The sequence below is a fragment of the Rattus norvegicus genome, chromosome 5 (genome assembly GCF_036323735.1).
Source record: "Rattus norvegicus strain BN/NHsdMcwi chromosome 5, GRCr8, whole genome shotgun sequence".
Classification (NCBI taxonomy): domain Eukaryota; kingdom Metazoa; phylum Chordata; class Mammalia; order Rodentia; family Muridae; genus Rattus; species Rattus norvegicus.
The window spans coordinates 161995950-162019840 of record NC_086023.1 but is presented as its reverse complement, the minus strand read 5'-3'; the positions used below and the strand labels follow the sequence as shown (position 1 = coordinate 162019840).

Genomic DNA, 23891 nt, shown 5'->3' with positions numbered 1-23891 from the left:
GTGTGTGTGTCTGACTTATTGTGCAGCTGGAGATTTCCACTCCTCCTGCCTCCGCACCCTGAGTGTTGGAATTATGGGTGTGTGTCACTACACCCAGTTCATGTGCTGCTGGGTTTGATGTGTACTAGGCAAGACTCTGTCAAATGAGCTACACCCAGACCACTGCATGCAGTCTCTCTATTCAAATACCTTTCTTATGTACAAATCACCAGTGTTGTACACCGAGCTGTTGGAAAACATCCACCTAGTGATTGTTTTTCTTTTTATCTCTAGTGATTTACTTTTTGTTTTTTATTTTTTTCAAAAAAGTAGGCTTTAAAAAAGACCAGGAGTCCTGGTGTAAGGTTACAGAGGCCCTAACCGTGAAGCCTCTACAAACTTCAGAAAATAAGTCAGAGAAGGAGCCAGGCCCTTTGCTCCTCAGAACCATGTAATCCATCCTATAATGCTGTGTTTAGCAAGAGCATAAGTCCCATAAAACCCCGTCACTTGGAGCCAGTCCTGAGCCCAGAACAGAATCTGCTAATGATCACTGCTTGCCAGGAACCCACAGGAAACCACCAGACGTGTCGCAGGCCCTGTGCCCGTCTCCTGCCTAAGTTCTTTCCAATAAAGCCTCTTTTCATGAGTTTATAAAAACACTGCTCAGATACAGCAGGGTCTCTGCTTCTTTCCAGGTGAATGTTGGTGTCTGTGGGGCTGTGAGGAACTGAGGCCTTTGAGACAGAGAGAAAATAACAGGTTTTGACGGTATGGATGGTTACCTGTCTACCCTCACTCCTTTCTCTCTAAGGATATTCCTGAGGCTGATTTGGTTGAAAGGCAGCTAAGTGGGACAGACAGAGTGTGAATAACTGGAAGCTGCCCCACCTGGCAGGTCTTTCTAGAAGTTGGTGCTGCCTCAGTAAACCTCAAATGACTTCAGAAAAAGGAGGGAAGTGAAATTCAGACTGGCCTTTTGTTTACGTGATGAGCATATTGGTATGTAGACAGATGTCTGCATGGCACAGATATTCCTCCCTGTCTAAAAAAATAAAAGGTAGGGGTTGGGGATTTAGCTCAGTGGTAGAGCGCTTGCCTAGGAAGCACAAGGCCCTGGGTTCGGTCCCCAGCTCCGAAAAAAAAGAACCAAAAAAAAAAAAAAAAAAAAAAAGGTAGAAAGAACTTGTGGCCTTCTCCCTACAAAAGAAGTTAACTGAAGGTGTCCATTAATTAAGGTCCAGGTCAGTCTTCTTTCCTACCATAGTCATGCAGCATGCAGCTGTGCTGGAACTCAGTCTGTAGACCAGGCTGGCTTCGAACTTGCAGAGATAAAACTGTCTCTGACTCCTAAGTGCTAGGATTAAAGGAGTGCATCACCACCACCCAGCTTACCCCATAATATTTTTAAAAGAATGATTTATTTAATTTATGAGTGTACTAGCTATTTTCAGACACACCAGAAGAGGGCATCAGATCCCATTACAGATGGTTGTGAGCCACCATGTGGTTGCTGGGAATTGAACTCAGGACCTCTGGAAGAGCAGTCAGTGCTCTTAACTGCTGAGCCATCTCTTTAGCCCCCATAATACTTTTTTTTTTTTTCCCCCGGAGCTGGGGACCGAACCCAGGGTCTTGTGGTTGCTAGGCAAGCGCTCTACCTCTGAGCCAAATCCCCAACCCCAGCCCATAATACTTTTTTAAGGTTAAAAAATATTTTTATTTAGCTAGACATCACATGCTTTGGTTTCCTCAGGTTTAAGATGAGTTTTGATTATCTTGTAGGGTTGTTGTTAAGAACATGGCCCATCACCTGACACTTGGTGTTTACTGTTTCTTCAGTTCCCTCCCCGCCCCTGCCATATTTCCCCCTAGACACTTACCTGCTGCTTAGTTCTCCTTACTCAGTATTAAAGTTTCAGAAAAGTTGTAAAAACAGAAGAAGGAGTTTAAAGTACCCTTCACCTTTATATACATTTTATTTTTCATGTGTCAATGTGTATGGATGTGCACACATACACATAGAGGCCAGAAGAGGGTGCCATACTCTTTGGAGCTAGAGTTACAGAAGTTCTTTGGAGCTCTCTGATGTGGGTGTTGGGAATTGAACTCTGGTCCTCTGGAAGAACAGCAAGAGCTTTAGCTGTTGATCTAACCATCATATTTTTTCTTTGTTTCTTTGTTTTCTCCTCCTCCTCCTCTTCCTCCTCCCCCCTTTCTCCTCCTCCCCCTCTTCTTCCTCCTCTTCTTTTGGTAACACAAGATAGCCTCCAATTCACTATATAGGGGAGGATGGTTTTGAACTTTCAATCTTCCTGCCTATATCTTCCAAGTGCTGGGATAACAAGTCTGCTCCACTGTTCTCAGTTTATGCTATGCTAGGAATAAAACTCAGGCTTCATGAAAGTCAGGTAGGATGAAAAAGGAGAGGAAAATTTTGAGGGATACAAGACAAAGAGAGAAGCCCTTCACCCAGGTGTCTGTAGTTATGGCTGGGGCCTCCTATTGTAGTGGAACAGAATTCCATTGCCAGCCTTTAAAGGTTCTTTGGTTCTGAGGTAGGACACTGGTGATCTGTGGCCTTGTAACTCTTTCTTACTATTTTGTGACTAAAAGTCTCTTGTTTCTGACTATTCTGTGGCTAACTGCCACTGGTTTCTGACAATTAACTCCTGCTGTTAGCAGCAGGGGAGTCAATAAAGAAGTTTTAGTTGCTGGGGCTCTTTTTTCTCTGGCTCTGGGGCTCCTCACTGGCCACATGAGAGGCTTGAAGTTCATTAACTCTTTATGAACCAGAGAGAAAAGAAAAAAAGAAAAAGAAAGAGTGAAAGAAGGAAAAAAAGAGAAAATTCATGCATGCACAATGAACACCCACTCACTCTGAATGAAGCAGGAAAAGAAGTTCCAACACCTTAATTTTCTGTTGTCAGTATATATACTCTTTCTAAAAAATTACCTCATACAACTATAAAGTATAATCATTACAGCAGGATACTTGATCACATGATTTTCTAAATACTTTAGAAATTTAACATTCCAATAAGTTCATAGTAAGTTTAAGGCAATAATTCATGTCATAAATCGATAAGACTTAAGGAAGAACAGCAGAATTGTTTATATGCCTTTCCATTAAGAGTAGTAGCTGACTAAACATTCATTATCTGTTACTAGCCCCCCATGAGTTCATTATAAGTTTAAAGCAATAATTTTTAAGTCATGAGTTAGCCTGGCTTTGTCAAGAGACAAATCACCTGCCTTGTGTCTTATTATTCTGAAGTTTTGTATAGACAAACTAGTCAATATTTTATTTTCTGACCTTGTACCTACAATAAATTGTCCATTCCCAGTTTATGGCATTTAGTTACCAGACAGAGGCCTTTTACCCACCCTAGAAGGAAAGTTTCACTTGATCATATATTTGTTCCAAGCCTGCTTTCTTTTTCTAGTGCAATTAGCCTGTGACACACTAAGGTTTATAGAGCTGTATTTGCAGCTTTTATTTTATAGGGGACTTGAAATTACTTGTATAAATTTAAGAATTCTATAAAATCATCAGGGATTATGTAATCATCAATTTGTCTACAGAGCATTACTACATAAGTACATCTTCATGTTGATCTGCAGAAAATCTACCCCCTAGGGTGGGCTGATGCCCAGGAATCATTAGGCTATGTAATAGTGACAGGAAAGGTGTATCAGCAGCAAGAAGCAATCCTGGGATGAAGTCTCTAAGGACCATGTATTCTTAGAGCTTACCCATGGCAGGCAATGCAAAAAAGTGGAACATCTCTAGAAAATTCTCTTGCATGCCTTTATCCTTTCCTAGATGGCTTCTGATGCTCCATCTCAAAATCAGCCTTTCAAGGCCGTTTCCTATTCATAGCTGTAAGCCTGAACTTTCTGAGGACCCACCCTAGAAACCTCATTCGTGGGAAAGACACACACTGAAACCGTCATGCAACACCCATGGCATTTTGTTCATCTTTGCTTATTCTAAGTCCATTCAGAACCACCTCACATAGATCTCTTACCATGAGAGAGAAAAGAGGGAAAATAGTTCCTTAGCTATGTTTAGGGATATAACTTGAGAATTACAAAACAGCACAGATGCTGGGACAATTCATTGCTCCTTCTCTCCTGAGGAGCCTGTATTCACACTTGGATGTGTCCTACTTTCCCATACTCTCTTGGGAAGCACATAACCTCACTTGGGTGTGCTGAACTTTGTTCTGAGCACCCACTCTTAAGCTTATATTAAAATATCTCCAATAATCTCCAGCTCTATTCCACAGTGGTTAGTTTTGACATTCCTTTCAGTGTTAAAGTCACTGCAAATACAGCTCTATAAACCTTAGTGTGTCACAGGCTAATTGCACTAGAAAAAGAAAGCAGGCTTGGAACAAATATATGATCACCCAGTTTGCTCTAACTTGAAGTCCCCCCCCCCCCCCAAACCACAGGTAACTTCCCAGGGTTCTGAGGGTGGCAGTGTGGAGCTGTGTCCTTGTCACCAAGAGGTGCAGGAACAGGTCCATTTTCTCCTCCATCAATTAGAGAGTTAAAAGACTGGGAAAGAAATCATGCATTTCACTGCAGAAAACAAGTTCAGGCTGAGCCAGACTGAAACTGAATTAGAGTTTATTAACAGTTGACCTTTAGGGGCTGGAAACAGATGGCTTAGTGAGGAAAGCAGTTGCCATGCAAGCAAAGGGATCTGAGTTTGGATCCCTAGCACTATGTAAAAGCTGGGGGAAGTGGTATGCGTGTAATCCCAGAGATGGGGAGATGGAGAAAGGCAGATCTCTTGGATCCATTGGGCAGCAGGGCTTACCTGAATTGGTGAGCTCCAGGTCACTGAGAAATGCTGCCTCAAAAGCTAAGGTGGAAGATGACTGATGGAGACACTCAGAAACCAACTGCCTCTGGTCTCCATGGGTGCACCTGCATGCATATATTATATACAGATGTACATGGACACATATAATACACACATCTACACACACACATACACACACACACACACACACACATACACACTACACAGAGGTTTTAAAAACATGGGCTTTAAGCATACCAAGTACAAGTACAACATAGACATGGCTTCTCCTGGAAAACTTTTCCAACATATTTCAGCAGAAACCATATATAACATTTGGGTGACTCTTAGGTCACATCTCAAAGGGTTGCTAAGAGATCTCTCTCTCTCTCTCTCTCTCTCTCTCTCTCTCTCTCTCTCTCTCTCTCATGATTTGGATTGTAGGATGGCTCCAGAGATGTCTAGGTTGTTTTTTCCCCCATTTAAAAATATATATATAATCGCTTCTCGGCCTTTTGGCTAAGATCAAGTGTAAAAATATATATAATTTATTTTATGTTCCTTGCTGTTTTGCCTGCAGGTAGATGTGTGTGAGGGTATCAGGTGCCCTGGTACTACAGTTACAGACAGGTCTGACCTGCCATGTGGGTGCTGGGAATTGATTAAGAGCCTCTGGAAGAGCAGCCAGTGCTCTTTATCACTGAGCCATCCCGCCAGCTCCCTTTAGAGGTGTCTTGGATGGGCCTACAATCTGATAAGATAAAACTCTGCTCACAAGGAACTAAGATATGTCTTGTTCTTTAAATGGCTTTCCTGTTAAGTTTGATGGTATAGAGATACTATTTCTGTTTTCCTGTGTATGTATGTGTGTTGAGCACATGTGTGTTCAGGTATGCTTGCCCTCGAAAACACGTGCGGAGCCAGAGGTTGGCTTCAGGATATCTTCCCTTTCTACTTCTCCACCTTTTAAATTTTGAGATAGGGTTTCTTCAGTGGACTTGGAACATGCCATTTCAGCTAGGTTGGCAGGCCTCTAGAGTTCTCCTATGTCTTCAGTGCTAGGTTTATACCTGTGCCCATTATACCTAGGTGGCTCACAGCTTTATGAGTACTCTAGCTCCGGTGTATTTGATGTGTCAAACCCCCATGAACACCTGTACTTATGCGTGTATCCATGTTCTGCCACACTGCTGAGGTATAGAAGCGCTGCTGGGGAGTGGAAACTCAGGGAGCACTTGACTGTGTTTATCCTGCACCGCTGGCCTACAGGGAGGCACTGAGACACCAACCCCGGGTGGGGGTGGGGGTGGGAAAATACAGCCTAGGATGGGTGGAGCCGAAGCTGGGGTTTCTAAGCTCCTGGGCATCTAGTTGCTGCTGGAAAACCACACAGAGGAGTCAGGAACCAAGGATCAGGAGTCTACAGGTCTGATATGAAGCTGGGATAGGGGACTTTCAAACTCCTGGACGTCCAGGCATCTCTGGGTCTTGAGGAGTTGGAAGCCACTGACTGAGGATGACGAGCTGGAGAAATGGGAACTCCAGCTTAGCTCATTGGTGATTGTCCTTAGCTTGATGTCTGAGAGTGTAGAAGGGCTTTCTGCTGGAGGTTTAGACAGAGTGTGGCTCAGTAGTCAAAAGCCTTCTCTGTGCTCCTCACAGTGGTTCTTGATAAAAGAGAGTCATTGGTTCCAAATTGTTTATTGATTGCTGGTCGTGGGAAATGGGTGCATGCTACCTTCTTAGGGTGGACCAGAGATTAAATACCTTTTGTAGGAAGAATGTCTGGGAAGGGAAGCTCATTAGCTAAACCCTCAGGACCTCTAGATACTTGACTAGTATGGAGAACTCTGTTTTGGGCTATGCGACCACAGGTCATGTTTAGTGTGGCACATGTTCCAGGCCAGGAATCTGGCAGGGATCAAGGAGCCGCCTACCATCTCAGGTGGGTATCTGGGAGCCAAAGACACTCAACCTTATAGAGTTTCCTGGCACAGTCTACTGTCCCACACTCATGTGTACATACCCACATGCAGATGTATACACAATTAAAAATAATAAAAGTAGAGCTGGGCGTGCCTTTAATCCCAGCACTTGGGTGATAGAAGCTGGCAGATCTCTGAGTTCGAGGCCAGTCTGATCTACACAAGGAGTTCCAGGGCAGCCAGAGTTAAATAGTAAGGCCCTGTCTTGAAAGAAATCAAACCAACCAACCAACCAATCAGACAAACAAACAAAGAAAAAAGTAAATCTGAGACTGAAGATATGGCCCAACATTTAAGTGCTTGCTGCTCTTCCACAAGATCCATTTCTAGATGTTTCATTCCCTAGCATCCACTTTAAGGACTCACAAGGTTCTGTAACTTCAGTTCTAGGGGATATGAAGCTCTCTTTTGGCTTCTGTTGGTTCCCACATTCACGGCACACACACACATAAATAAAAGTAAACAGATCTTTAAAATACTAATTAGGAATAGGACAGAGGTGGTACACATGTTTAATTCCAGCACTCAGGAGACAGGCAGGCAAATTTCAGTGAATTTGAAGCCAAGCCAGTGAATTTCAGGACAGCCTGGGAGAAGCCTTTTCTTGAAAAACACAAACAAATGAACAAACAATAAAAGATGACAATGTGCTTGGGTTGGCAAGATGGTTCAGTGGTTAAGGATACTGACTGCTCTTCCAGAGGACCAGTACCCATATGGCAACTCACATCTGTCTGTAACTCCTGCTCGAGGGGATAGGACACCCACACACAGACATACATGTAGTCCAAACACCAATGTACATAAAATAAAAATAAATAAATTACTAAAACAATTGATTAGATGTCATGATGTTAGTGACAGAGATTAGAATAGAATTAGATGACAATGGTGGCATGTGTCCATGATCCAGAGGTGAAGACAGAAAACCACGAAGGACACGGGAATAGAAAGGAGATGTTCACTCTGAAGTTTGGAGTTGGAAAGATGGCTCAGTGGTTAAGAGTACTTGTTCTTGCAGAGAATCTGGGTTCAGTTCTCAGCACCCACATCGTGGCTCACAACCATCTGTAGCTCGAGTTCAAGGGGATCTGTTGCCCTCTTCTGGCCTCCAGAGACCTCCTGCATGCACATTGCGTGCATACACACTCAGGCACAAACATGTCACATGCACATGTGAAATAAAAATGTATTTATTGATAAACTTTTCCTCCTTCCTTAAATTGCGTTTAAGTATTGTATATCACAATATCAGCAAAGAAAGTTGGACGCTGGACAGACATTTTGCTACCAAATTACACCTCCTTCTGTTCCTTTCTCTTTTTTCTTTTGAGACAGGGTCCATTCAGTCCAGGTTGGCCTCAAATTCCCCAGATAGCCAAGGATGACCTCCAAGTTCTCATCCTCTTCCACTTCCAAGTGCTGAGATTAGAGTTACACACCGCTATGCCCAAGTTTATGAAGTGCTATGGGGCAAACCTTGGGTTTTGGGTGCTACCATGAGCTGCTCCCCCAGCTCCTATCATCCACATCAGACACTTCTCCGTGCCCTGTTTTCCTGGCCTATAAAACAGACACAATGCTCGTTATGCCAGGGTCTAACTCAGTGCTAGAAAATGCTGTGTGGTGGCGGAATGAAGGCCACATTCATTTCGGAGGACATTCCTATGGGTCTGAAACCCCATCAAGTTCCCATCTGAGGCAAAACTGACGCCTCACTGCTTGCCTCCTCCTTTCTTCTAAGTGAAGTCCACACCCAGGAGAGCCTTGAGCTCTTTTTACTCCACAGTCAACACAGTTCAAGGCCATAATAAACTGGATGCGCGTTTTGGCCTTTGCTCTCTCCTGCCTGGTCTTCTCCCCAAGGGGGATGAGCCCAGTCCCAGGCTGAAAATAGAAATGTGTCGGTGCAAGGATCAAGTCACTCACTTGTTTTCTTGAGGGCTCCCTCCACCCTGAATTCTCAGAATTCTTGGCTCTTGGTAGCGACCCCAAGGGATCTGCTCCCAAGCCTGGGGTAGTTGGGAGGATTTACACTGCAGCATACAGGGCCTGGCTTGGTCCACAGAATGGGTTGCAGTGGGGAAAGGGGTTCAGGCACATGCCTCATGATAGCCTGGTGAGACCAGGGCATTCTTAAAGGGCACGAGCCTCATCGCATCTTCTCCAGATACTTTGGGCCAAGCACAACAAGTTATTGGGAAATTCTAGCTTCGTCCTTCTCTCCTGCCTCTCCCAAGACATTGCAAGATGGAGATTTACTGCGTAGCTGGGGTGCAATTACGTGGTGATGGATGCTGGGAGCTGGCTGTTGTTTTTAGAATGGACTCTCTGGAACAACTGTTCCTAGAGGTGGGAGGGTCTGAGTGGATGTTTCTAGGATCTTTGCCTATTACTACAAGAACTGAAAATAATGGCTACACAGTTGCAAAGGGATAGAAATTTATTAGAAATGAAGGGCTAGTATGGATTACAGAGGATATGTCGTCAAGATTAACAGCTGCTCAAAAGAGTGAGAATACTGAAGGATCTTAGGCTATGGCTTGGTGTCTCTTTCTTATAGGGTCTAAAGGAAGGAGGGGCTGGCTACTGTGGGGAGTGGCTTGAGGAGTTCTGTATCTTGTATATGAGTACGCTGTAGCTGTCTTCAGACACACCAGAAGAGGGCATCAGATCTCAATACAGATGGCTGTGAGCCACCATGTGGTTGCTGGGATTTAAACTCAGTACTTGTGGAAGAGCAGTCAGTGTTCTTAACCACTGAGCCATCTCTCCAGTCCAGGTTCTGTATCTTGATTGATAGATTAAGTCATATGCTCATTCTTCCTACAGAACTCATCCTTTCCCATAATGCATCTGACTTTAATTATATGCATGCCCAGTTATGCATAGGTCTAACATTGAAAATAAAGGATTAGCTCTGAGTGTTCACTTGAAGGACACAGTTTGCCTTTTTGCACATGCACCTGACATTAGTTCATGCTGGCCGCCCCTTTTAATCTTCATAGAGGATACCCTGGGAACGTATTTGACTAGAAGCTGTCTAAATTAGACTGTTACTAAGAGCAGAGAAATCTATAGTACTGTTAAGAGACTCAAGTATGTATGGCCTGATATACATACGAGGTTCAGGGGTTCTCATGTTGATAGGTACATTGGGGAAGGGTGTGAACATTGGTTAGGTGAAGGGGCTAGGCTGACAAGTGCACTATGAGAAGAGGGAGGGACAGAGAGACAGAAGGAGGGAGGGATGGAGGGAGGGAGGGAGGAGGGAAGGATGGAGGGAGGGAGAAAGAGAGAGAGAGAGAGAGAAAGAGAGAGAGAGAGAGAGAGAGAGCATAACTCTTTCCACTAGAGACCTAGGCTGCTAAACTAATTCCCATGCTTGCCTGCCTCACACCATGGGTTAAAAAGCCCACTGTGGGACTGCAAGGATCTCAGTGGTAGACTTGTACCTTCCATTACCTAGCATATGCAAAGTCCTGGGCTATAGCGATGTGTTTTGGATCACCAGTTCTTGGTTAAAGAAAAGCCCCATGCCAAAGGCCAGGTGTGCCCAGACAGCATTTATATTAGGGTTCTCTGGAGGAACAGAACATATCTATTTCAAATGGGACTCATTAGATTGTCTCACACAATACAGGCTGGGTAGTCCAATAATGGCTGTCTACAGGCTGAGAACCTTGTAGCTGCCCAGTGCATAGCCTGGATACTTCATAGTTTCAGTCTGGCATCAAAGGCCTGGAGGATTTGTGTAGAGCTTCTGATCTTCAGTCCACGTAGGAATGCTGTAGAAGCTGGGTTCTGATATCAGTAAGAATGGCAGCAAGGTTGGCAGCAATGAAGCCCATGCACTCAGCAGCCACACTTTTTGGAAATGGCTATTCACTCTGGGGGAGGCTATCTGTGGTAGTTTGAATATGCTTGGCCTAGGGAGTCGTACCCTTTGGAGATGTGGCCTTATTGGAGGAGGTGTGGCCTTGTTGGAGGAGGTGTGTCACTGTGGTTGTGGGCTCTAAGACCCTCCTCCTAGCTACCTGGAATCAGTTCTTTCCTGTTTGCCTTCAGAACAAGATGTAGAACTCTCAGCAACTCCTATACCATGCCTGCCTGGATGCTGCTGTGCTCCCTGCCTTGATGATAACGGACTGAATGTCTGTAACTGTAAGCCAGACCCAATTAAATGTTGTCCTCATAAGAGTTGCCTTAGTCGGTTGGGGGTTTAGCTCAGAGGTAGAGCGCTTGCCTAGCAAGCCCAAGGCCCTGGGTTCGGTCCCCAGCTCCGGGAAAAAAAAAAAAAAAAGAGTTGCCTTAGTCATGGTGTCTGCTCACAGCAGTACAACCCTAACTAAGACACTGTCCCTCTTTCATTGAATCCTTCCTGGAAACTGCAAACCCCTTACTTCCCATAGACCCACCCAGAGACATGGCTCTTAGTTGATTTGAGATGCAGTAAAGAATAAAGATACATTTTGCTCTGGCGCTGGAGGCAAACAATATCCAAAAGATGAGCTTCTGTCTGTCTTTCTGTTTATATGTACAGCTGGAGAGACACAGTAGCTTTGCGTCTTCTGGGCTAAGCCCCTCTGTTTCAGGTTCCAGAAACACCAACAAGTCATTTTAATAACCTGGGTTTTGGATTTTGGTGTTGGCATCGGTAAGTAGTGACGTTACTAGTATCTACCTCTAGAGGACACTGTAGTCCTTATGCAAATTCATCCAGGGCCCGTGCTTCTCAAAGTTGGACTTTTAAATATTTATTGCATTGCTATGGCAACTGTGCAAAAGTAACACACAATATCATAGACTTGGGGGTGGGGTATCACTAGCAGTGAGTTTTCTTTTATTTTTTCTTTCTTTCTTTCTTTCTTTTTTTTTTAGAAAAGTGATTTAGCTTTGTTTTCATTTCTGTGTGCTCACCTCTACTGGCTGTTTTACTGACATGCTTAGTTCACATGGAGGAAGAGTCTTCAGCAAACCCACTATTTAAGCTGCAATAAACCTCTGAACACCCAGAGTTTTGGCCACAAGAATCCCAAATGTTGCCAGGTGTAGCAATGTACACCGTTAATTGCTGCAGTCTGGAGACAGCAAGTTTGAGGCTGGGCAGCTCCACATGGAGAGTTTCAGGTAAGACAGACCCTGCCAACAGAAAACAAAACAAATGAAACAAAAGCAAACCACCCCTCCCAACCCACATGTGTCCAAACGCCTGTGCACACTTCCCTTGGTGTCTACTGGAAATGTTAGTATAATGCTGCTCTGCCCATCTCCCAGGACTTCTCTCACAGCCTCTCCAAGTATGAAGTCAGCCAAATATAGTCTTGTTGAAGCCACAGGGGTGGAGGTCTTGGGAGAGATGGACGGAGGTGTTAAAACTCTAAAGCACTGAGCTCCCCTCCATGTTTTTGTCCCCTAGGGCCCTGTGTTGGAAGGAAGGATGAAGGATAAAAGCTGGTTAAGATTTGTGAACTCAGAAGGCAAATGGCTCTGCTGTTTCTTTTCTTGCAGAAAAGAGAACACCTATGCCACTCCATCCAACTATGAAAAACAAAAAAGCTGGCCCCAAGAAATTTGAATTACCCCAGGAATCTCAATGCTGGGAGAAAGGAAAGGCTGAAGCCTGGTGCCTGCCAGAGAGTGCTTGCCTCTCAGGAAGAGACTCCACACAGTCCTGGTAAGTTGTCAGATCACCTTGCTGGAGAGACAGATTGGCATAATGATACCTCAGCAATGGGCAGGACCACACCTCCACCAGGACTGCTGGCTTATGTGTAGCCAGCTGCTATTTAATTTAAACTTAGTGCCAGTATCCCAAAGATGGACTGGAGGCATGTCGATAGACCACTTTGTTTTTCTTACAGTTGTGAGGTGAGTGCACAGAAGAATTTGATCTTTGGAATAGTACAATGACAATAGTTGCTATCATCACCACAACGACCATCACACCACCACCACCACCACCACCACCACCACCACCACCACCACCACCACCATCATTATTTTCCTAACTTGCCAGCTTAAGACAACGTAGAAACACGCAACAGTATTTGTTATATGTTTAGAAATACTTCATCTTTGTCCTCTCTCACTTGGCTTTTGACTCCACCCAGGTGGTGGGCATACATACTTATAATGAAAGAAAATTTAAATGAAAGATTTTATTTTAAATTATCTGCATATGTGTGTCCGTGTGTGTGTGTGTGTGTGAGAGAGAGAGAGAGAGAGAGAGAGAGAGAGAGAGGAGGAAGGGAGGGAGGGAGGGAGGGAGAGAGAGAGGGAGAGGGAGGGAGGGAGAGAGAGAGAGAGAGAGAGAGAGAGAGAGAGAGAGAGAGAGAGAGAGAGAGAGAGAGAAATATGGGTGCAGTACTTGTGGAGGCCAGGAGAGGGTTCTGGATTCTCTGGAGCTGGAGTTACAGGTAGTTGTGAGCTGTCCAATATAAGTGTTGAGAATCAAACTCAGATGCTTTGCATGAGCAGTAAGTGCTCTTAATTGCTGAGCCATCTTTCCAGACCCAGACTGACTATTCTGGGATGTCACCATGGCTTGGATGATGCATGTTGGACTGTGATGAGCGTGCTTATAGAGGAGGCTTGTCTCTGTATCTCTGTCCATCACGGCAGCAAGTGGATTCTTTGGATGCAGCTGTTCATGGTTTTCAGGAATTTGTCTGTAAGTGCCTATGTTAATAGGGTTAGTTCCTGTAGGCCACAGAAGTGAGGTAAGCAATGCAGAGTTTGTGAGTGGTGTTGGCTAAAAGGAAGATGGGGCCAGCTTACATGGCTCTCCAAGGGACACCCTATGCTACATACCTGTTGGACAAAATGGAAGTCTGCAAGGAATAAACTAGAACTCCATCACAATGTACAACATGGTAATGGCGTTTTGTAAATTGGGTTAGCTTGTCTGAACTCAAATCCCTGCCCCTTTTAGCTGTGCAAGCGTTGATGGAATTACTTAAACCTCTTTTTGACTGTTTTCATGGGAAATATGAGAATGGTCACAATGACCTTTTCATAACTTTGTGTGAAGTTGTTTGAGACACTGAATTAAGGGCGAGGGACAATGTATGGCATAAAATAGACCCTGGCAAAGCATAGACATAAAAATGTCTGTTCCGTGTAATTGGCTTTGGAGTAAACAACCTGTTGTATTGGAATATAATTTGTCCTAATCTAAGCTTGTGTTGGATCCTGGTTTCACAATGCAGGAGTGTTGGAAGCTGATGACATGGGGACAGAGATGTCATGGATGGACTAGTGGGTTTCTCATCCTGCTCTTGAGGGACTGCAGTGGTTACCCTGACAGTAGGTAATTATAAACCAACGCCCCTCTTCTCATGTTTCTTCTGCTTGCGTCTACTTCATTTTCTGATTTCCAACATGATTTTAAGTGTCACAAGACCCTTGTTGGATGTGACTACCTGAATTTCTGTTACTAAAGTTCTGAAACATGTGACAAGATAAACCTCATTCTATCCAGACTTAGGTGTTATGTCACAGCAAGGGACAACCGATTAAGACATTTACTCACATATTCTCATGGCCTAAGGTAATTCTCAACATAGAATAGACCCTTAAATATTTGTTGAAAGAATAAAGAAGGGCTGGAGAGATGCCTCAGTGGTTCCAGAAGACCTGAGTTCAATTACTAGGTCCCAGGTTGGGTAGCTCACAATACCTGGGGCTCAAGCTCCAGGGCATCTTATGTTCTTCTTCTCTCCTCCATGGAACCTGTACTCACATCTCACGTGTACATTTTCATACACACAAACTACCCCCCCCGATACACAGAGAAAGATTATAAAATAAAAATTGTTAAACAAAACAAAACTTTGTTGTGGAGTGGTGGCTTGATGGTTAAGAAAGCCTGTGCTCTTTCAGAGAACCCATATTCTGTTCCCAGAACCCATATTATTCAGCTCACAATTGCTTGTAATTCCAGTTTCAGAGTATTTAACCATCTCTTCTGGCTTTCTCAGACATTGCACTCATGTGCATGTAACTACACATAGGCACACATGCACACACACATACCAATAAGAATAATGTACGTACATACATACGGACACACACACATCAGATTATGCTGCTCAATTTCTTGTCTGTAGGGAGTAAAAGAAGCTTTGAGTAAGTTTAGGTCCTCAGCACTTACATAAAAAGCCAGCTGAGTAGTACTATGGTCCTATAATCCTGTTATTCCAGTGATGAGAGATGTGTGGAAATTTTTAACATTTTGTCATTGCCATTATCATCATTGTTATCATCATCATCACCCATTGTCATCATCGTCATCATCATACAAAACTTCATTAAAATGGCAAAGAAGCCATTTGGAAGAAATTCAGATTTCTTCAGGGTCAGTAGTTCTTGAAATCACAATATATGCTCAAGTTTTATATCTTCTTAGAACTACTTTAGTGTGTGAATATGAGACTGAATCCTGTTAACTCAGAGTGAGGCATAAGACCCGTCTGCATTAGGGATAACCCAAATACCTCACTGGATGTACTTGACACCCTTCTGCAGAAGTAAAATGTTTTGTTTCAAAGAAGTCCTTTGGATTGTGTCATCACCTTTTTGAGATTCAAGATCCACTTGTCACAGGTGGGAAGTAGAGACAGGTTGATTCCCAGAAGCTTTCACTGCCAAGCTCCAAACCAAGAAAAGGCTCGGTCTCAAACAAAAAGTGGAAGACACCTGAGGACCAACACCTGAAGTCCTCTGACTTCAACACATGCAACCCTGTACCCTACCCTTTTGTGGCTATACACCAGTACATGCATGTGCATGCACATGAACAACAGATTAGAGAAAATTCATTGCAAAGCGGACGAGTACCTTGTGTGTTGAATACTGAAAGCTTTCTTGCCTTGTGCCCATCCCAACCCCCTCATTGGCATGATGCTTTTCCCTACACGAAGATTTGAGTAGGAGTCCTTCATCCATGTGGCTTCTCATCTGCTTCACTGTGCTCAATTTGCCACCAGCAACTGAGTCAGCTGGCTGCTATTCAATTTGACACAAGAATGTAAGAGATGAAGCAAAAACAAATGACCTTTTCTGCCTACTGAGTGCTGGGATTAAAGGAGTATGCCATGATACAACCCAGGTTAGTTTCAAAGCTGGAGCCTCCTGTGTTAGCCTCTGGTGCTGGAATGACAGACTTGCACCACCCCACAGCTGATTTGAATGAATGAGTTATACAGCATGTAGTCTACTTATAAAAATTCCTGACACTACATATATGATGATCATGGTATAATATGTGTTCTTCATAGCAAATAGCTTATGCTGATTGATCTTGTACTTGTGTCAGTTGTTCCAGTGCTTACTGATTTAATAATTATTCAGAAGTAGGCATGGGTCATAGGTGGACATCTTAATGGAATGCCAGGGAGGGAGCACATCTGTGTAGCCAACACACTTTTGAAGAAGTAGAATGTTATCAGCATCTAAAAACCAAACCTTGTTGTACCTGCTTCCCTTCCCAACGAGGATAGGAACTTGTGAATCACTAATTCCTCTGCTAGGTGTCTAGTTTCATTTCTGTTGCAGTGATAAATGGCACTAAAAAACACAGCTCAGAGGGCTGGGGATTTAGCTCAGTGGTAGAGCGCTTGCCTAGGAAGCGCAAGGCCCTGGGTTTGGTCCCCAGCTCTGAAAAAAAAAAAAAGAATAAAAAAAAAAAAACACAGCTCAGGGGAGAAAGGGAGTACTTTATCTGTCTTACAGTTTCAGGGATGTTAAGGCAAGAGCTTCAAACAACTCTTCATATTATATTTGTTATCATGAGAAAAGAGAAATGAATACATCCATACTCATTTGGTTTCTTGTCCTCAGTCCAGTTTCTCTACTCTCATACAGTTTAGGATCTCCTGCATAGGGAATGATACTGCCCGTAGTGGGCTATGTCTTCCCACATCAATTAGTGTCAATAAGACAATCCCCCATAGATATGCCTATAGGCCAAGACAATTCAGACATCAACATTATTTTTCCAGGTAATTCTAGGTTGTGTCAAGCTGACAATTAAAGATAACTAGTGCACTAGAAGTTTCTGCAAGATATATAAAAATATGCCTATAAAATTGCTTGTAAAAACTGAAATATAAAAAAGTTGAAGATTGTTAAGGCCTAGGTAAGTGTTACTTGTCTAGCTTGCCATTTGATGCTGTTACTAATATCATAAGAACACTTTCACATATGCTATTACTAGAAAACTTTCTCATGCCCAAGTTGATTGCATACTCCGTTATGTTCTGTGCTTTAGTGTTTTGGAAACCAGTCACAATAGAAGTCAGTTAGAAATGCTTTGTAGTTAGCCACAATAAACTTGGACCTGAACCAACAACCAGGTAGCATTTCCTGCACCTATGTATAAATTTTTATGTTTTCTGCTTTATAAGCTGCCCCTGGGATGGACCCCAACATAAGAGAGACACCTGCACCAATACAAGAAGCTATTTGGAATAAAACTTCCATTTTGAGTGGGGGGGGCAGAGTAAAGTTGAAGGTACCAAGACCTCCCTAGGAATTGACACCCTGCTTGGCAGAAACAGATACGTATGTGGGTAACTGATATCCTGGTTGTTAAGACATGAATGTTAGACAAGGCAAGTTTACTGCCATAGTTGAATACCTCAACCAGTGGGAACAGGATGATTGAACAACAAAGACACATTCCTAAGGAAAGCCCCTATCCCTAAATTCTCACTGGTGGAATAACTTGGCACACACACTTGTGGATTTAAGGACATAAAAGATCTGTGGAATCCTGGCTCAAGGTGACAGCCAGTTCTCAATTCTGGTCTGCAGCTCTATCGATCAGTCTTAGGGTGTGGTGTTCAAAAACCATCCCTGTTTGACTAAAAGTGGTTTGTTCAGTGATTCCCAGACCCCAATAGCAATATCTGAAATATCCACTAATAGGATAATGGATACACAAACCTTGTATTTTCATGCTTTGGAATTTAATTATCAAAAGAATGGAATGACCAACATATCTGAAATAACAAATAAATTTCGAAGGCATATTTCACGTGACAGGTTTCACAAAAAACATACTTGTGCTTCTACTCAGACACAGCTCTGAAGTGGGCAAAACTAACCCAGCATAGGAGAAAACCTGTAGCAGTGGTTGCCTAATGCAGGGTATTTGATCATACTGTGAACCCCCAAATTGTACTATTTTCTGCAAAAATTTGTTTCTAGTTGTGATGTGGCTCAGCCTTTAGGACACATCTTTAATCCCTGTCTGGGATACAAATACACCTTTTGTACACACCTTTAATCCCAAACAATTAAGGTAGGGTTAGTTAGTAGAAGGAAGCAATGATGTTTGAAAGTGATGTCCAATTGAATGGCAGACAAAGTGATGAATCAGAGAGAGATATTTGACAGAATAGGGTATGTCCAACTCTCATGAGAGAGGACAAAGAGGCTACTTAAAAGAGCAGTGCAGGGGCTGGAGAGACGGCTCAGTGGTTAGAGCACCGACTGCTCTTCCAGAGGTCCTGAGTTCAAATCCCAGCAACCACATGGTGGCTCACAGCCATCTGTAATGGGATCTGATGCCCTCTTCTGGTGTGTCTGAAGACAGCTACAGTGTACTCATATAAATAAAATAAATTAAAAAAATTAAAAAAAAAAGAGAGAGAGAGCAGTGCAGAGAGAGAAAAGGAGAGGGTGGCAGTTTTACCAGGAGAGTTTTACAGAGACAGGCTGAAGAGAGAACAAGCTAGACACAGAATGAGCCCGAGAATAAGGAGTCAGAGGATTAGAACATATAACCAAAGTCAGTATGATCCCTGCTATAGTCTGAATCCCCTTAGAATAGCTGTAGCCATTTTGTCCCATGTCTGTCAACTATTTCATATTGTTGCTGTAACATGCCTGCCAGTCATTGACATAGAGAAGTGACCTGGCTCAAGGACATCCTAGGTACATACCCTGTTTTGTTCTGTATGTTATGAATGATTTGTGTGAGGTATGCTAATCTTAGGAAGTTCCACACAGCTTTATGTAGGACCCATCAAATCAAAGGTCAACATGAAGTGTTATGTCTAAAATACCTTGAGTCAGAGCTGACCACCAGGCAGTCCTTCCTGAAGCTCTTACATATGAGCTCACTGTAGTTTTTGTGGCTGACACTGAAGAATGCTACCAATAAGTCAAAAAGTTATGATTATAATAATAATCATGCTATGTTATTTCAATATTCTGAAATTCCCCTGTTTGCCACCCATCCGCCCGCCCCCTTACCTTACTCAGGACCAATCATCTTAAAGGTTAACTGATAATACTTTTTTAGTAAGCCAACCGTTCCCCTCTTTGCCCTTTCAACTTCTGAACTTACAAACTTTAAAAAAAAAAAAACATTAATACATTAGCAAAGAAATCCAGTGGAATAACTAAAGCCTCGTAATTTTGAGTCTGTCCACTTTGTACCCAAAACTAAAGTCTTGGTTTTATAAGAGAGATGTCTGTTTTTTAAATATGTTTATAAAGTTCTGTGTATTTTATACTACTTCTTCTGTTGTTTGGTGGAGCACTATACTATCTTGCATGTGACCATGAGATGAAAAAAAAATCTATTACTGTTGTTCTTTTGTTTGTTTGTTTTAGATAGGGTGTTCCTCTTGTACCCAGGCTGGCCTGACTCAGAGTAACACTCTTGTTTTAGTGTTCAGATGTCTTGGGTTACAAGAGAGATTTAGCTAGTGCTGTTCAAGCAACGTTGACAGAATATTTTTTTCCAACAGCTTGGCTCTACAGCTTACATAAAAAGAATATACATTAGTTGGGTGTGACAATTTGTGCCTTCATTCCCAGCACTTGGAGGCAGAGACAGGTAGATCTTGCTATGAGGCTAGCCTGGGCTACACAGTGAGAGCAGGTCTCAAAAAAAAAAATAAAAAAAGCAAACAAACAAATCAACCAGCACCCACTCTCTCACACATCATAGTAGATATAATTCTATGAAGCCCTGGGTGTATTAGCCACGTGTAATTCTCTATCTCACACATGAAACCTGCAACATTAAAGGAATAGTACTTCTGGGATTAAGTAATCAACAAGGTGACTTTGACTTAATGAAAGATAACGCAGTGCTGGTGGGCTTCAACTAATCAGATCTACTGTTAAAAAGGCCTAGCCATTCCTGCAAGAAAGGCTTAAAGTGGGGAGAAGGTGTTTGGAGAGAGCCATTCGTGAAGCAACTTGTAGCAACATTTAGGGCCAAGGCAGCTTCTCCCTGACTTATGTGCTTTGTGTGTTTGTGTGTCTGGGAGCTTGTGTGAACAGAGGGCAACTTGCTTTGGTTTCTTGACTTCTATCTTATGGATCCTGGGAATGTGCTCTTCGTCAATGAGCCACCTCTCCAGCCCCTGACTATATTTCTAAGGAAGCAAAGGTACGTGAGGCCTAGTCAGAAATATTACTTTAATGTCACAAACTTCATACTCTATCCTATGGTCAGTGACTCTATCCTGGGTAAAATTTTATGTCTGAATTTTCTCTCTGACTGGGCTCTTATTCCCACCTGAACTCATAACAAAAAGAAATTCGTATTTTTAATTTTAAAATTAAAATGACATCTATAAAATCTTTTTAAAACTTTTTACATATGTTTCTCTTATAGGCATTTTATATGTCCCTGAGGATGGACTGGTGTTGCAATTACGTCTTTCCTTTTTGTGGTCCTGGATGTCCAGTATTATGGTGTGTGTTCAGTAAACTATTCTTTAACATTTTCTTTTTCTTTTCTTTTTCTTTCTGGAGCTGAGAACTGAACTCAAGGCCTTGCACCTTAGGAAGGCAAGTGCTCTACCAATGAGCTAAATCCCCAATCCCTAAACTATTCTTGATAAACATATGGTTTGTGTGGCAATTTCTCGATCTCCAACAATGCCAAGCAGGATAATTGAGGACAGGCAGAGAGAGAGAGAGAGAGAGAGAGAGAGAGAGAGAGAGAGAGAGAGAGAGAGAGAGAGAGATTAAATCAGTTAGTGTGGAGAGGAGTTTGACCTAGAACAGCTGAGTCGAACCAGCTCAGCTAGCAGATTAGAAAGCATTAGGAAAAGTGAGCTTATTCAGAGTAGTGTCAGAGGCTAAAAACATTCTAGGCCTAGATATGATCGTATGGAGTCTAGAAGCTTCCAGGGCTAGGCCTAGGTTAGGAGAAAGGAGCAGTAAGCCTCCTAGATGACAATTACTTCAGGAGAATGAAAGTTACTTTTACAGTTACCTCTGGGTGGAATGGAGGAGAGGCTTAATTTGAAAGGAATATAAGAACACTTCCTGTAGCAGATGAAGAAATCAGAGTGACATGTGAGTTGTAAAATTTGGTGAGAATGTAAGTGCTTGAAGTTTTTTTTAAAGTTGCTCTCTTTTTTTTTAAAAGATAGGGTGTCTATGTAGTCTCAGCATTCTGGAACATACTACTTTGTAGACCAGACTGGCCTCAAACCCACAGAGAATCACCTGCCTCTGCCTTCTGGATGTTGGGATTAAGGGTGCGCAACCCAAATGTTGAATTTTAATTTTAGACTTACATTTTTCACGTTAGATATATGAGTGTATGTTCATATGTTCATCTTGTACATTCCTGATGCTCCAGGAGTTCAGAAGAGGATATAGAATCCCCTGGAACTGGAATTACAGATGGTTGTGACCAACCATGTAGGTGCTGGAAACTGCAAGAACAGTAAGTGCTTTTATCCTCAGAGGCATCTCACCAGCCCTTGAAGTTTTTTCAGACAAGTTTTCATGTATTCCAGGCTGGCCTTGAACTCTTTTTTATGTAGCTGGGATGACCTTGTACTTCTGATCATCTAAGATTCACTTCCAAAGAGCTGGGGTTACTGCTGTGTGCCACTATGCCTAGTTTATGTGGTGTTGAGAATTAATCTCAGGGTTCTGTACATGCTAGGCATTCTACCCACTGAGGTACATTTCTAGTCCTTGAACTAAAAAAAATTATATAAGAGAGACAAAGGTGGTTTGCGACTTAAGTTATCAATTGTAACAAGATAACGAAAAGTTGAAATATACTTCTAATTCTGTAAAGTCATTTATTTTCTGCCCATGAATTTTCTTATTCTGAATATTTCAGGTGAATGGACTCTGACTGTCTCTTGTGACTGACCTTTTTTCATTTAACATCATGTTATTAAGGTTCATCTACGCTGTTTGTCCATTCAGCAGGTAATGGTCATTTGGTAGGGTGATGGTTAATCCTGAATTTTTAACTTGGGAGAATTTAGAACCTCCATGGAAACACACCTTTGGCTATTTCTGTGAGGATAGTCCCAAGAAGATTTAACTGTGAGGATGTGATAGTTTGGATATGCTTGGCCCAGGGAGTGGCAGTATTTGGAGCTGTGGCCTTATTGGAGTGGGTGTGTCACTGTGGGCTTTAAGACCCTACTCCTAGCTTCCTAGAAGTCAGTCTTTCACTAGCAGACCTCAGATGAAGATGGAGAACTCTCAGTTCCTCGAGCACCATGCCTACCTGGATACAGCCATGTTCCTGCCTTGATGATATGAACTAAACCTCGAAACCTGTACGCCAGGCCCAATTAAATGTTGTCCTTTATAAGACTTGCCTTGGTCATGGTGTCTGTTCACAGCAGTAAAACCCTAACTAAGACAGGGGATAAGACTCACCTCAGTGTGGGCAGCTCCGTCCCATAAACTGTGGTTTTGAAAAATGGAGAAAATGAGCTTAGTACTTTCACCCATCTCTCTCTGCCTCCTGACTGTGCTTGCAATGAGACCAGCTAGCTACCTTGTGGTCCTGCTATCACATCTCCCTAGCCACGATTTTACAATGTATGCCTCAAACTGTGAGCCAAAGTATAGATTTTCTCTTTTAAGTTGTTTTTGTCTTAGCAATGAGGAAACCAGCGAATATAGAGAGTTGGTACCAAGAAGTGGAGTTGATGCTGTGATGAATCTTCCTATGTGGTTCCTAGGCCTTTAAGGCTGTCTTGTAAGAGGAATGTGGAAAAATTTGGAGCTCTGGATGAGAAAAGCTCCAGTTTCATGTAAGCAGAACTTAGCAGACCGTTCTAGTAGGAGTTTGGAGATGAGAATGCTGACAGAAATGTAGGCTAATGTGAAAGCTGGCTCATGAAAGGTGAATATGGCTTTCCTGAGAACTGGTCTAGAGGCCATTTGCACTATCTCCTGGCAGAGATCTGGGTTTGGTTTACCAGCCATGAGAAAGCAAAAACACAATCAAACATATTCATGTGTTTTTACATCACAGTTTATTGAATACTGGTACATTTACAGGGCATGATGGTTTCATTTGTTAAGCACTCCTGACTTTGATGAGAGCCAGCCAAAGCAAACACAGGTTCTTTTATTATACTTTTAATTGTTAACATTAACTCTCAGCTCACACATTGTGCAGTGAATACATCCATATGTGGATTACAGAGTGACCACAGAAGGCTGAAGAGACCATTGCAGAGTTCAAGAAATTTCAAAAAAGTCTAACTGAGGCAGAATCGGGAATTGATAGGGACACAGAAAGCTCTCTGCTGGAATACAATGCTACTCTTAAGAGTCAAGTTTCAGGGTCACAAGTTTGAGCCAAGTCTCAGGGTAGAGTTGAGCTTCAGAAGTGAAATGGGAGACGATAGAGGTTGTGGGGTAAAGCAGGGAACCAATGAACCAGTGGGCAGATGGAAAGATAGTAGATCCAGTTGGATGGCAATACAAGTAGGTAATGTCAACAGTAGAAACTGAGATGAAACCCTTATGCAATTGGAAGTTCTCTGCCTGTCTGTTGATGCATACACTCAGTGACCAGGTGACAGGTCAGTGGGGCTGTTGTTATTATCACAGTGTAGGTGTCCTCTTTAGGTGTCCATGTCAGAGTGTTGCAGGCACTCTTTTATGTAGTATGCTTTTTCTTTCTTGGACCAGGTATTCTGGATATGTGAGTAGGTCCACAATCCCCTATAGTCCCAGTTAACTTTGACGCAGAGTGGCACCCCTACCATCTTTAGGAATAAGATATTTCTCAGCATGTCCTTATAGGTGGTGCCAGACAGGTGTTGTTGTCTATATGCCCACCAAGATGCAGACTTTTTCTATCT

The 23891-nt window shown here is 42.7% G+C and overlaps 1 protein-coding gene and 1 pseudogene across 1 annotated transcript in view; one reads left to right on the top strand and one right to left on the bottom strand.

Annotated features, from left to right (window-relative positions):
- Positions 1 to 23891, bottom strand: part of LOC103692519 (60S ribosomal protein L9 pseudogene) — a 1198372-nt gene that overhangs the window by 793277 nt on the left and 381204 nt on the right. The window lies entirely within an intron of this gene.
- On the top strand, positions 5295 to 5442 carry LOC120103322 (U2 spliceosomal RNA; annotated as a pseudogene).